Genomic DNA, 15603 nt, shown 5'->3' on the forward strand with positions numbered 1-15603 from the left:
CTGTTATAGCGCCACCAACAGGTTGATTTTTGCAAAACACATTTTTGGAACAAAATGCCTCAAAAACATGTTTATATTAATCCTAAACATCTCACACAGTCCTATCCTCCTGGTGGAGACCTGTGCCCAGAAGGGCACTTTTTCTATTTTCCTCTCCTTTAGGCATGCTGGAAGGTGGATTTTCAGGCCTTTCAGGTTTTAAAGGATGCCAGTGAGCTGCACTTTCTGAGAGAAGGGGTCAGGGCATTCCACGCTTGGGTCAGGGTGCCAGTGCTGTATAGAAGGAGCATTTACCAGCCTTTCCGCCAGTCATAGAGAGAGTCTATATTTCTTCGCTCTTCGTTTTGGTTTCCTTTGTACCCATCGTCTGCCGCGACAGGGTTTAGTGGCCGACGACGTGTTTCATCCATATTTGACATTCTGAGTTCCGTCAGCAGCTAGGGAGATCGGAGCTTGTCCTGCCAGTTCCAGTGTGGCACTTCAGCTATGCTGATTGGTTTGTGACAAAAAGGACAATCACAGCGTTTCTATTTTAAAGACCTAGTTAAATTAAAAAATACGTTTTTCATACTTTTAGACCACATCCGTGGTCATCATATGGGCATACCTAACAATGGGACATTTCCATTTTTGTCTATTTTTATATCAAAGCTCCATAAACAGCCAATTTTAATTTCTTCCATTGAATGAAAATGTGATGCGTGATAACATGTCGAGTGTTGCATGATAAAAATTAAGCTTGATTTCATTCACCTGTTTGATTCCCATAGCTGCACGTTCATCCAGACACAGCTGTTGTTGATTACAGAACTACTCAGTATTTAATTTCATTCAATATGACATCCAGACAGATTTTAAATGAATCAGCATTCTAAAATATCTATCTGAAAACATTATAGGTTAGAAGAGTTGGCCGACTGTCTGCTGTAAATAAACAAACTCCATGCGTTGCACGTGTAGCAGAGCTACCGTCCCATCGCCTGAAGGGATGCGACGCTCTGATTGGTTCAGAAAGGTACAGCCTTCCGTTTCAGGCTCTAACTTCAAAATAAAATGACCGAAATAGCCGTTGCACCAGGTCTTTAAGCGACTTTGAGTACAGAGAAAATCGCTATATTAATTGGATGTTTATTTATTTTATAAATATTATTGTTAGTTATTGTTATTGTTATTTTTATTATTCCTCTCCTCCAAGCAATTGATCTATAGCTAAGCCCCTCCCCAAACTGCTATGGTCCAATCACAGCTAAGCATAACATCAATAGTTTTCTTATGATAAAACATTGTTTGACAGGTCTTAGGGCTTTTTCTGGTTTTCTTCTTTCTTCTTTCTTCTTTCTTCGTAGCAGATTTTGTGTTGTGCCTGATGACTACAAATCAGTGACTACAACATGACGTAAGTTTAAGTTACCATCCGCTCCCGACTGGATCATCAACCCGAAAAGGAATGCTTCCCAGGCTAGCTAAAGATTGGATCGGGATGGAGGGAGATTTATCTATTTTCTAGGGCTGTCACTCGATTAAAAAAAAAGATCGAATTACAGGCTTTGTAATGAATTAATCAAAATGTCTTGCATGTTTAATCACATATCAATATCAATTGACCTGAGAAGCAATTTTTAATGAATTAAAGGCTGAAAGGCTTCTTCTACCATTGCTCTCCCATTGCGTTTATTGGTGATCGGTACGCCTGAAATTCGTCCAGTGAGAGTTCCGTGGTGCAAAAACTAAGCGTGATTATGTAGTTTTTCTGTAATTCATTAATTCAAATTAATCAGTGAAAGTCCCAGCCCAGTCCTACTATTTCCGCTGTCTGTTGTATGACAAACTACATAGATAGGGGCTTGGGGCTATAACTCCTACTTTAACTTGATGTCATTTGTAGGCTACAAATGACAAATGTCGGTTGCATTTGAGGATGCTGATGGTTATGGTGTGCTCGGGCGAATTTAGGCAGCTTCAACATTCCAATTGTGTGGAAAAATGCATTGTTTTTTTCTCCCTTCAATGCGTTCCCAGGATCTGTGGAAGCTTCACTAATGATGTCAGAAGAAGAGCCACTGTCGTTTATATGCTAAATACGTCGTGTTTCAAGGTCATACGAAGGGAGCTATACAGTGACAGGTGTGTGTGTGTGTGTGTGTGTGCGTGTGTGCGTGTGCGTGCGTGTGTGTGTGTGTGCGCACCTGCGTGCTCACATTCACAATTCCAGCTTCACATTCCCAATATCAACATACAGTGAGTAACACACAGTCAAATCTGTTGATGCTTTGCACTCCTGCGTCTTTCTTGAGTACATCCACATAATTATGTTAATGTGGGACGTCCTTGTGACCGGTCCCTGTGGTTCCCACAGCACTAACTGGCAGACTGGCAGCTCTTAGTGTCTTTGGCAGTGTCCTGCTAGTCTCATTCTCCTGGCTACTATTTTCTGTCTCACCCTTGGCATTCCGTCATACAGATTCTTGTTGGTAACGTACTCTTGCTGATGTTAAGTACTGCACGCAGCATTCTGGTGTAAGCACCCATCTAGAGACTGCTGGCAGGGTTGGCATCAGGGTCCAGCATTCACTGCCGTATAGGATAACAGAATTTACCGTTGCATAGAAGAACCTGAGTTTGATTTGATGGGGGAGATTGGAATTCCATACGCTGGCCATATGCCGTTCAGGGCCCTCCATGCAAGTGCCTTCCTTGCTTTAACCCATTCTAGACGACTGGGGCTCAGGAGGTAGAGCAGGTCGTCCAATGATCCATGTGTCGGCGGTTCGAATCCCGGCTCCTCCTGTTTACATGTCGAAGTGTCCTTGGGCAAGACACTGAACCCCAAATTGCTCCCGATGTGCTGGTTGGTACCTTGCATGGCTTCCGCCGCAATCGGTGTATGAATGGGTGAATGTAATGCACAATCTATGTAAAGCCCAAGGCGCTATATAAATGCACCATTTACCATTTAGACGGGAAGCCCTTTTTGTAACCCTACCCTTCTGGACGGGAACCCCTCTTGGGGTTCTGTACAGTATGTACAGTATTCAAAAATTACAATGAAACATTTTCAGAAAAGGATTTAGAAGGCTTTTTAGAATCGACCTCAGTCCAAAATGCGTTGAGATCTTGCTCCGTTGAGTTGACCCATTTCATGGCCCGGACGGTCATCCCTCCCCCTCGGAGTTTGTCACTTTGATAAATATAGTCCTATTAGATCACATAAAGACGGCTGATGGCAGAGAGGAGGTGTTGCACTAAGGTGAGAAAGAGATCATGATTTTGTGCCATTATCTGCTGAAAAACCTACGATTACTATGAGAGCTGTAATTTTGAAATCCCATTTAGGAGGAAATTGCTTTTGCCCTCTCCTACAATTCTTTAATATCCTGGTTCATTCTTAGTGCAGTCCTTTTTTTCCAGCTGCTGCCCATAGGTGTCTGGTGGGGAAGTTATTAGAAATTGCCATCTATTTATTGCTGGCTTTACCTAAAACACACATCATGGCCAACTGGCTCTGTGGAGGACTCATGGCCAACATGCTGGTGTCAATGCAGTGCATAATAAACAATAGTGTTGTTAAACCGAGTCCAAGTCAAGACCAAGTCTGACGGGAGGCGAGACCGAGTCGAGACCAAGACCAGATTTTTTTACTATATATTTTTCTCATTTGATACAGAAAACACTGAGAGCAGGCAGGTGCGTCAGCTACACTCCGCTACTTAACAAGAGCAGTTTATAAGCACCACACCGCTCTCGTATAATATTAACGAACAGCTGCAATACCGCTGGGTGACCTAAAGTGTCCCTATTGAGCAGCTTAAAAGGGCCATTCACACATGCACTATAACGGCAGCCAGCCAGCGGCGGTGTTAGGCAGCCTGCACCGCTCAATTCACACAGGTGTGATTTTTCTTATTGCTTGGCCCCGTCTTATCGCTGCTTGCAGCTATATATTTTTACAACAGAATTAGATTAGCGGTTCCCCGCCATGGTCCCCTGTCGATTTAACCACTTAGTGCCGAGCGTGTAAGTGGCAGCATGGAGATGAGGCTAGACTCCCAAATTGACGGTGCCTATTCTTCAGACTTCAGAGCACATCCCGCAATGAAAAAAACAGCTTGTATGCCAGCCAGGGAAATATGCCCTAATGTGTAAATGAAGGGGAAGCATGGGAACTATGGGTGAAAATTGCATTCTTGCTAAATATGATGTATTTTACACTACCTTTTCTATATGTAATCTTATAATAAATGCACCACGTCTCTGTGTGTACGTGTGTGTGTGTACGTCTGTAATCCACGTAACTCGAGAACTGTTCGCTCCACCGACCTCAAATTTGACACACGCGTTCCACACCACCACAGGGAGTGCAGTGCCCGGCCTTGAGTCGGTCGGATACACAGTTGTCCAGAAGCGCCACAAAAAGGCTCTGGTCAGGCTCTGCCAGTGGACCTAATGAGCCTAAGTCCCCTCACATGTAGAATTCCCAGCCTCTGCCTCAGCCAAATGATTTCCATGGCAACCCCACACCTCCCATTTGATTACTTAACCAGTCCATTTTTCACAGTCAGTTTGCACTCTTCAGACACAGGCAGACAGACAGATACAGAGATCTCCATATATTATGGGCATAAAAGGGACACAGACAGATGGTTAAAACAGGTGCTATTACAACGGGTATTGCATACTAGGTTCCCAACTTGCATCGTTCCCAAGTAGGCCGGTGGCCGACGGGCACAGGTCTAGTGTTCATTAATATGCAAATCTTTGCAGGAGAGTCTTTGACTTTTGCAAATGTATAGTTTCCCATGCCCTCTGCTGGTGTCCCAATGAAATGCCAACATGATGGCTAGGGGGTAAATAATACAAACCGCTTTCCATGAAACCCTTCATATAGCTTCTGGTGCCCTCGGAACATAATGTACTGTCTGTATATACCATTGGTTCCCAAACCTTTTCACGTCAAGGACCCTCAAATTGACACTTAATTAGCCCGCGGACCCCCATTTGGAAAACATATGTCAGGGACCCCCCCTAAGGGAACATTTTCACGGCTCTAATCAGTGATTCTCACTCATTTTAATTTCAAGTCAATTTAACTCTGAGAGTGTACAAACGGAACCAAATGGACCCGTTCGGCTCCATTTGGTTCAATTTGTACACTCTGTTACAGACATTTGGTTCCAAACTATCATTAGCTGGGGACCCCCTAGAACTCCCTCAAGGACCACTGTGGGTCCCCGGACCCCACTTTGAGAGCCACTGGTATATACCATAGGAATCATCACGATATTGGACGCCCAGCTGTGTGCAAGATACAATGAGATCTACTGTAAAAGCAATTACAAGTTCCAATTAAAATCAATCTCATTGTTTTAGGCTGCCCTGACAGAAATGTCACGAACGTTACATTGAAATGTCTCATGGTAATTGTACGACAATATTGCATTTCAATGCAGACACGGTATGTGTTCTTGTAGCTGTAGTTGATTTGGTCGACTAAAACTATATGATGAAATGTTTGTCGACTACCCTTTTTCACAAAGGAAAACTAAATATAAAACTTAATAAAAACTAAGCTATGATGGCTAAAACTAAGACTAAATATATTGACAATTTCGTCAACACATAAAAACTAGACTAAAATGTTATCCAGTAGAACTAAAAGTCAAGTCATTTTATGCCTGGTTGCACGCTGAAAATAGCAAGCTCACAACGTGTAGATCGGCTATTTTCAGCATGCAACCCTGCCGGCTAAAAAATCAGCAGTTACGACGCCATGAAGGCTTGCCAAAATACATTATAGTCGACTGAATCAACTGTAGATTACACTAAAACATTTCAGTTGACAAAAATTGTGACCAAAACAAAATTAAAATTGTATTAACTAAATCCAAATGTTAGTGTCAGAATCAACACTGTGTTCTCATCTTCAGCCACACAATTTGAGGGATTATTATTTTTACAGCTTTACCAGTGATCCTCTTCCCCAGCTCTGACAGCTCTGACAACTGTCCATTAAGCCATTAAGACCCAGAACACATTCGCTTTTAACCACTTTATCCATTACCGGTATTTTAAACTTTATAGTTGTTGAAAAATAGCAGATCTACAAGCTCATAGCGCGGCACCGAGTGCCGCGCTACGAGTTTGTAGATCTGCTTTTTTTTTTTGAAATATCGTGCAAACGTGGCGCAAATCTTTGAATATATATTATTTCACAGCAAATGTTTTTTTTATCCCATATCTTTGCTTCTGGGCGGGTCCCTTCCTGGTACAACATATTTTCAGATTGGGGTCGGCGGCCAATTTCATATATAATCTTTGGGGTCCTTCACATGAGAACTCTCATGATTTAGAAGACATTTTGTTAGAATCAGGTCTCAGGTCTCCATGGGCTAATGCTGGGCTGAACGGTGCACGCTTGCCACGCAGCGCCGACCGCTGAGATTTGTCTCTGATGCAAACATCCTTGTTTGTCGCCATGGCAACCAAAGTCTCCCGCCTACCATAGGTTGTCATGACACTCCCCCCCCCCCCCCCTCTCTCTGGCCTCCCCCCCACTCTCCTTCCCATGTGATCACAGTGGAGATGAGCATGTGCTCCAGCTACTACAACATCCTACGGCTTGTCATGTCTGTACCCTGTTCACATTGTCCTGTGCTGTTTCACCTTCCTGTGCTCCAAATGTTTCGTTAGGCCTGTCACAATTATTATTATTTTTAGTATTATTATTGTCTCCACCAGGCCGAAGGCATGGGGAGAGAGTATGTTTTGCACTCCGTCCGTCCGTCCGTGTGTGTGTCCGTCCGTCCGTCCGTCCGTCCGTCCGTCCGTCCGTCCGTCCTTCCGTCTGTGAACAGCTAATCTCCGGCACCGTTAACCCGGTCGATGCCACATTTTGCACACACACTCCCTGGATGCCAACGATGAACCTCTGCCCCAAATTATCCAGAACGCCACCAGGAGGCCGCTTTGCGCAAAACAATGTTTTGGACAGTACACCTACAGATTTTGTCCAAACATCACGCAAATTGGTACACAGTCTCTCTAGAGCCATTCAACGAAACGGGTCTTTCAGATTTCTCAGACTCCATCCTGATTGGCTAAGATTCGCTTCCAAAGTTCGCAGGAGTGCTCAGTCTCAAACAAAATGCTGCAAATCATGAACACATCGTGTGATTTCCGTGAAATTGTGCACGCACATTCCCACTAGGCCGAGGAAGAAATGCCACATGAACATTTTCAACTCAGCCTCATGGTGGCGCAATAACTGGCCGAAAAGTGTTTTTACCTCTAACTGCACATCTGCTCTTTATAGCGCCACCAGGAGGCCGACATATGTAAAACACATTTTCTGATATTACTCCTTCAGATTTAGCCAAATTTCATGCAAATCGGTACACATGCTCTTCATAGTCATGTGATCAAGACGGGTTTGTTTGATTTCTCATAATCCACCTTCATTGGCTACGATTGGCTTCTGAACTTTTCAGGAGTAGCCCGCTTAGTACCCGTTTTGTATATATCGCCACAACTACTCAACGCAGCGTCCGATTGTGGTGAAACTGTGCATGCATATTCCCACTAGGCTTTGGAAGAAATGTCACTTGACAGTTTTCAAATCAGCCTCATGGTGGCGCTACAACAGGCCAAGCTGCGTCACACACACACACACACACACACACACACACACACACACACACACACACACACACACACACACACACACACACACACACACACACACACACACACGTTTATAATGCTCCTAAACATTTTGCCAAAGATCACACACACACTCCTATCCTCCTGGTGGAGACCTGTGCCCAGAAGGGCACTTTTTCTAGTTATTTATTTTTTTATCCTACAATTTTTGTAACCCTTTTTATTTTTTTACCCAGTAACAATTATCTAATGTAGGCAAATCCTGGGCGCAACACTCCCTCTGCCAAACTGGGGAGAGCAACGGACTGACCTCATGCTTCCTTCAATGCATGAGGAGTCCAAGCCACTTCTTTTCACCTGACAGGGGGGAGTTTCCCCCTGTTTGGACGTAGCGCGTGGAAGGAACACGTTATTGTCTCCACCAGGCCGAAGGCATGGGGAGAGAGTATGTTTTGCACTCCGTCCGTCCGTCCGTGTGTCCGTCCGTCCGTCCGTCCGTCCGTCCGTCCGTCTGTGATCAGCTAATCTCCGGCACCGTTAACCCGGTCGATGCCAAATTTTGCACACACACTCCCTGGATGCCAACGATGAACCTCTGCCCCAAAAATTCCAGAACGGCCTGTTATAGCGCCACCAGGAGGCTGCTTTGTGCAAAACAAGTTTTTGGACAGTACACCTACGGATTTTGTCCAAACATCACGCAAATTGGTACACAGTCTCTCTAGAGCCATTCAACGAAACGGGTCTTTCAGATTTCTCAGACTCCTGATTGGCATCCTGATTGGCTAAGATTGGCCTCCAAAGTTCGCAGGAGTGCTCAGTTTCAAACAAAATGCTGCAAATCATGAACACATCGTGTCATTTCCATGAAATTGTGCAGGCACATTCCCACTAGGCCGAGGAAGAAATGCCACATGAACATTTTCAACTCAGCCTCATGGTGGCGCTATAACTGGCCGAAAAGTGTTTTTACCTCTAACTGCACGGATCTGTGGATAACTTTGTATGCCAACTCCCTAGAGGCCAAGGGAAAACCTTTGACTGGAATTTTTCACATCTGCTCTTTATAGCGCCACCAGGAGGCCGACATATGTAAAACACATTTTCTAATATTACTCCTTCAGATTTTATCCACCCTCATTGGCTACGATTGGCTTCTAAACTTTTCAGGAGTAGCCCGCTTTGTACAAATCGCCACAACTACTAAACGCAGCGTCCGATTGTGGTGAAACCGTGCATGCATATTCCCACTAGGCTGTGGTTGTGATTTCATCATACTGTAGAATATGTTATTACTTATAGGCCATATAGGCCATGTATGGCCTATTGTGGCCTACCATGTATGGTCTACTTGTGTGCCATGTGCAAGTTGGTACCTCGACAGAGTGCATTTCTAGTTTTATTTAAAGTCAGCAGAGCTAATTGATGATAATAACCAGATCTTATGTTAATGATGTTTCGGAGACAAGAAACACTTTCCTGGGGGTTTTACGTGGACATCATGGAGCCCATGGACACTTTGAAATACTAAAATATATGAAAACGCATTACCCACATAAAAACACCAGGAAAGTGTTTCTTGTCTCCCAAACATCATTAAAATAAGATCTGGTTGCAAAAGGGGTGAAGTGGCCCTTTAAGACGAGTCTACTCGTCATGAGCGCCCGCATAATTAATTTATAGGACGAGTATGACTGTGATTAGCATCAAATGTGTAATATGTACAGTAGATGTCCTTGTCCCTGTCTCCTGACACTGTCATAAGAATTTCAATGTCAATGTCAGGATCTGTGTAGTTCCGTGAGAAAAACATACAGTTTGTATTACAGTATATAGTACATACAGTTTGACTCTCCTGAGGGAGGATGAATATAGTCAATAATCTTACTGATGCCAACAGAGGAATGTACATATTTGACATCACAAGTTGCAGCTCCTTGACATAGACACACACCTGAGGTGATTGTGTGTGTGTGTGTGTGTGTGTGTGTGTGTGTGTGTGTGTGTGTGTGTGTGTGTGTGTGTGTGTGTGTGTGTGTGTGTGTGTGTGTGTGTGCGTGTGCGTGCGTGCGCGCGCGCGCAATAGGCGCGTGCGTGCGTGCGTGCGTGCGTGCGCGCGCGTGGGGGCGCATGTTCTGTATGTTCTCCGGTAGTAATCTATTTATTGATAGATAGATAGATATCCAATGCACTTGACAAAGATTACCATTCGTGCATGCATATATTCATTCATACACCGATAGCGGATGCAAGGCAAGACTAAAACTAAATCACATTTTATTCACTCACTCCCAATCTTCCGCCGTAGTCTGAAAACCCACCTCTTCAGACTCCACCATGGCCCGTAGCACTTGCCCTAGCCTAGCCCCTTAGATAGCACACTATGTAGACTTAGATAGTATTTTAAACAGACTTATAGCTTGTTACGTAGACAGCTCTAGAACTGCACTTTATGTAGTCATAGCACTTTATAGTACACATGTATAATATATTATATAGTATAGTATGTATAGTTTACATAGATACTCCACTGTTACGTTCTTAGTTTACGCATGATTCATGATAACTACTTTTTATATATGTGATGTATGCCATGCTTTTGTTATTGCTTAATGTAAGTCGCTCTGGATTAAGAGCGTCTGCTAAATGCCTAAATTGTAAATTGTAAAATTGTCAAAAGACTATAGTCTAGACTAAATTCAAAATTAACACTGGATGATGTGTTTATGACGTCCTGATGGAACACGAATAGAGTCAATCATATTGATACAGAGACGTACTGTATGTATATTGTACATATTTGACATCACCTTGACATAACCACATACACCTGAGGCGACGGAGCCATATTAATGTGAAGAGATAATAAGACTGTTTATTTAAAGGTATTGTGGTCACACGGTGAATGAAAGAGTGCATTAAGGCAGTGGTTCTTAAACTTTTTCATGTCAAGGACCCCCAAATTGACAATAATTGCCCGCAGATCCCCATTTGACCCCCATAAGAGAAATTATTTTGGGGGGTCCCAAAAGAAAAAAAAATATTTCTTTATTTTTATTTTTGTTTTGCAACTGAATGGCTGGAAAATGGAAATTAAGAGTTTACATAGTACACATAGTTCATGCATAAACTTTCCTTAATGATTATATCTGGTTTCAGTATTTATTTATGATGTATTTTCGCTATTATTAAGATTATTGTAATGGTCAATTTATATTGGGGGTGCGGAGGGGGGCAGGGCAGGGGTCGCGAGACATGGCCAAAGCATTTCCGGGGGTCCCCAGCCAAAAACGTTGAGAACCCTTGCTTTACAATTTACACCACTGCATTAATGGCATAGGTTGACCAGAAAAGGGCAGATCTTCCCCAGCAGGCCGGGTGGCCTACCCATGGGGCTGCATGTGTCAGTGTTGTGTTGCAGCCAGCAGGACGCGAGGAAGCTGAGGAGGGAAATGGTCGTTTAGGGTTTGTCCCTTAGAGTATATATTAATAGAGACGGCACCGGATTTCTCCTCCCATCCACTTGCATTAAGTTGCCCAAAGGCGCATGAGGCGATTTCACTCCTCCTTCCGGGTATGAACAGAGTGCATTCTGGGATGGATTGGGCCAAATCGTGAACGCGCTGGCCGTTGACTATCATTGCACGCGTTCATGTATGAAACAGCGCTCACGTGTCATCATGAACGCGCGCAATGATTGTCAACGGACCAGCTCTGGCCCAGCGCAGCAATACCACTATGTCCATTTGGCCTCAGGGTTTCCTCCGGGTGCCGTCTCTATTAATATATACTCTAAGGTTCGTCCATACGTACAGTATAGGTTTTTGACGACTGCATGGTTTCAACAGCACTGTACAAGCTGCCCAGGTCGTCTTTTGAAAGGTTGTTGTGAGGTTTTGGGGACCAAAAGAGAACAATCTCAGTCTTATCTGAATTCAGATGGAGGACGTTTTGTGACATCCATAGGAAAGGACCATGCATCTATTCTAAACCAAGGGTGCCCTGAAGGTAGATCGCGATCTGAATCAGATCACACATGGTAGACCACATGACATCCCCCTAAAAATAAATAAATCAAATATTATAATAAATCACACCTGTCTGAAGTGAGGGGCGCTCTTATCATCATACATTATGCACTTTTTGGACAAAAAAGTAGCCTGTAGGAGCAGCAGTCGTACCCAGACAACAGAGAGCTACTAAACCCATTATTGACCTTATACCGAACTTGAAACATACCGTAGTTACGTCACCAATAATAGTGGTCCCTTATTGGCCAAGGGTCTTCACCGACATACCGACAGACATACCGACAGCCGATTTGCTCAGGCACATATGACGTAAATTCTCCATTCATTGTCAATGGCATTTAATGTTTGTCTTCAGACAGAATCTACACTATAGCTGTTTATAGGAGGGGCTCTCGCCCCTCAAAAAACTATTGTTGCCATCTGCCATTTGAATTAAGGTCCCTTGAGTGATTGCCATCTGTGCCTGTCCACTCAGTTCACGGCTTCTATAGTAGGCAAACCCAAAATGTAATACTTTGTTTTCATGAGTGTTAGGCGCAAACGTGAGTAGCATTACGAAGTTACATTAAAATAAATCCCCTCTATTTCCCATTCCAAGTGTGTGTCTGTCCTATATATGTAACGCCAGCGCTGCTATATTCCAAAGCCCCCTCAGGTACATTTTCAAAGTATTTTCAGCAATGGGATTATACATTTTTTTTTGGTTGAGTAGCTCTTGTCGAGCTGGTCATTTTAAAAGTAGTTCTAAACTAAAAAAAAACACGTGAGCACCGCTGATCTAAACCATCCTTGATTCTTTGGACTTGCATCACAGCCACCCGATTGGGATGCCACGGCACCCTTCGTTGCCACGGACGGAGCCCACTTTGAGATGCACTGAATTAACCCATTCAGGCCTGACGTCGAAATTTAAAAAAAACAAGACAATTTTCGGAAAGATTTGAGGCACATTTTAACGATTTTTCAAAAATAGCAGACCTACAAGTTCATAGCGCGCCACTCGGTGGCGCGCTATGAGCTTGTAGATCGGCTATTTTTCAATAGCTAAATTATAACAATGTTTAAAACACCAAAAGGGGTTCCCGCCCCAAAATGGGTTAATGGTTAATGTGGTTAAACGCTAACGTGACATGGATGCGTTCCAGGTCTCAATGGACTAGACGGCGCTGGCTGTAGTGCAGTCAGTTATTGCATACATTAACCAGACTCCTAATTGGAACACGGATGCCCACCAGGCTGGGTGGATGCAGCCAGGGTTGTTAAGCTTTATCAACATACTCAAATATTGAGTTTGGGGTTTAATGCAAATATGAATGTAAGCTGTTTTTCTCCTAAAATAAGCATGACTACAGTATATAAAGAGCTTTGATCATCTGACGACGACATGGCCGCCAACCTCCGACTCCTGTGTGTCCTCATTGGTCAGTATCCAAGCTTGTATTTCAATAACATAACAACAAGGACCATATTTTACATTCGGAATTGATGTGTATGATGTGTTTTGTTTTGACGAGCTGTGTGTGTGTGTGTGTGTGTGTGTGTGTGTGTGTGTGTGTGTGTGTGTGTGTGTGTGTGTGTGTGTGTGTGTGTGTGTGTGTGTGTGTGTGTGTGTGTGTGTGTGTGTGTGTTTCAGTGCTTAAAATGGTTGAGAATCAGTAATCACTGCTAGAGCCGTAAAAATCTTCTCTAATAATCAAAATCTACAAAGTAACTATTGACTAAAGTTTTCAAATAAATGTAGTGGAGTAAAAGTACCATATTTGGACTTGAGATGTAGTAGAATAGAAGTAAAAGTAATGGGAATTGGAAATACTCCAGTACCTCAAATTTGTACTTAACCCATTTTGATCGGGAACCCCTTTTGGTGTTAGCATCATGTTATGCTTTAGCTATTGAAAAATAGCAGACCTACAAGCTTGTAGCGCGCCACCGAGTGGCGCGCTACAAGCTTGTAGGTCTGCTATTTTTTAAAAATCGAAGAACGACTGACATGGAAACATAGCTATTTCAGAAAACTGTCAGGATGTAGAAGACATTTTTAGAATCTGATCTCAGGTCAAAATGGGTTAAGTACAGTACTTAAGTAAATGTAGCCCACTTACTTTCCACCACTCTGCGTGCTTCAAGAGTCATAATGCAGAGCCTCACTTCTTAGGGGGCATCCTTAACAAAACATGTCCACCCAGTCGGAAGAAAAAACACTAATTACCACAAAAAGACCAACCCAGCCCACGGAAGGGATAATGACTAGGCATCTGCCCATAAACGCAGCCATTAACACATTTATTGCCTTTGGCAGAATATTCCGTCATTTAAAATCCAACCGCTGTCTGCTTTTGACGGAATTCTCCATCAATATAATGCCTCCATAATGACTTTATCGATATGAAACAGTCTAGCTGAAAATCAACTTTGTCACTCCCAGCACAAGGAAACGTGTGCGCGCATTCCACAGGGTCCCATTAAAAGTAGAATCTTCTTTGGCTATTATCTCTGAAACTACGAGCGCTGTCTGCGGTGATGATCATCCATCCGAGGTTTGGATGTGATTGGTGATTTTCTTACACATATTTACCGTTTCTGACGAAAGATATAAACAGCGTGAGCTACTGCTAACACAAGCCGTATCTTACAATGGAGGTCTGCGAGCATGAAGTAACCCGGATGTGAAAACATGGAAATCTGCCCTATTCTGCGTGGCACAGCTAACTGGCCTCTATCGCCACCCTGTGGCAGTAAATTGGTTAATGTGACGTAATGCTGGCACCGCGTAGCCCGAGGTCTGCAATAGTAGGATGAATGATTGGGCGCTTCCTTAAACTCTATGGCCTTTTGCACTTTGCTACTTGAGTTGAGCTCTAACATTTTAAACACCTCTGTTAGAGTAAAACAAAAAGCCACAGGGTGAAAGTTATCAAAGCTGTGGTTAGTATCCTTATTTACCGCTCTCATAAGTATAAGCCTATAATGAGTGGCTTTTCCCTTTCTCCCTCTTTGTTAGGATTGGCTTTTTTATAGGAGCCATTTTGCTCACGGTGAAATTCCAGAGATTATACATTTGCCGTTCCTCATCTGGTAAATTAGCCTCGTCCCTTCCCTTTGTGCGAGGGACAGATTGGCCTTGAATTCCTAATGAAACATGGCTGTCCCCTCACTTCCCATATACGCCGTGATGAATTCACCGGGCCGGCCGCATGGACTCTCTGCCCCTGTTCTCGCCATTGATTTTGACTCCACCCGTTAACGTAGATTGATTAATAACCTTGGGTGGGTGGGTGGGTGGGGTGGGGTGGCTGAGGAGGGGTTAGTACACGAGAACTAGGGCAGAAAATAGAACCCTCATGTCTGCCTGTCCTCCTCTGAAATGGTGGGTTGGTGGTACACGAGAACTAGGGCAGAAAATAGAACCCTCATGTCTGCCTATCCTCCTCTGAAATGGTGGGTTGGTGGTACATGAGAACTAGGGCAAAAATGGAACCCTCATGTCTGCGTTATACGGCATGGACCTGGAAAAGGTATATCCATGCATGTGATCTGTGTGCAGTGGTGTAAAGTACATTTACTTAAGTACTCCACACTAAAATACACAATATATTTGTACTTTACTTGAGTATTTCATCAGGGTCCTCCATATTCCATTGCAGTTATGGCAGTTCTGTGCTGTCGCTTTTGCACGAAATTCTGCAATATGGTAGAGGGTCATGGGAAACTGGACCTCTGACCTTTAGACCTCCCAATTTTATGATTGTATGAATTATATGATCCACTGACTCTATGCACTCCTGGGATTTTCGTAGCTTGGTTAACACATTTCCATCAATTTGTGTGGAAGAGTCTGGACCCTGCTAATGCATGGTTGGTTGCGGGAGTACAGCGTTGACAGACGCCCCTTCAGCCAATCAGCGTAACAAAATAA

Source organism: Electrona antarctica (assembly GCF_951216825.1).
Source record: "Electrona antarctica genome assembly, chromosome: 23".
Taxonomy (NCBI): domain Eukaryota; kingdom Metazoa; phylum Chordata; class Actinopteri; order Myctophiformes; family Myctophidae; genus Electrona; species Electrona antarctica.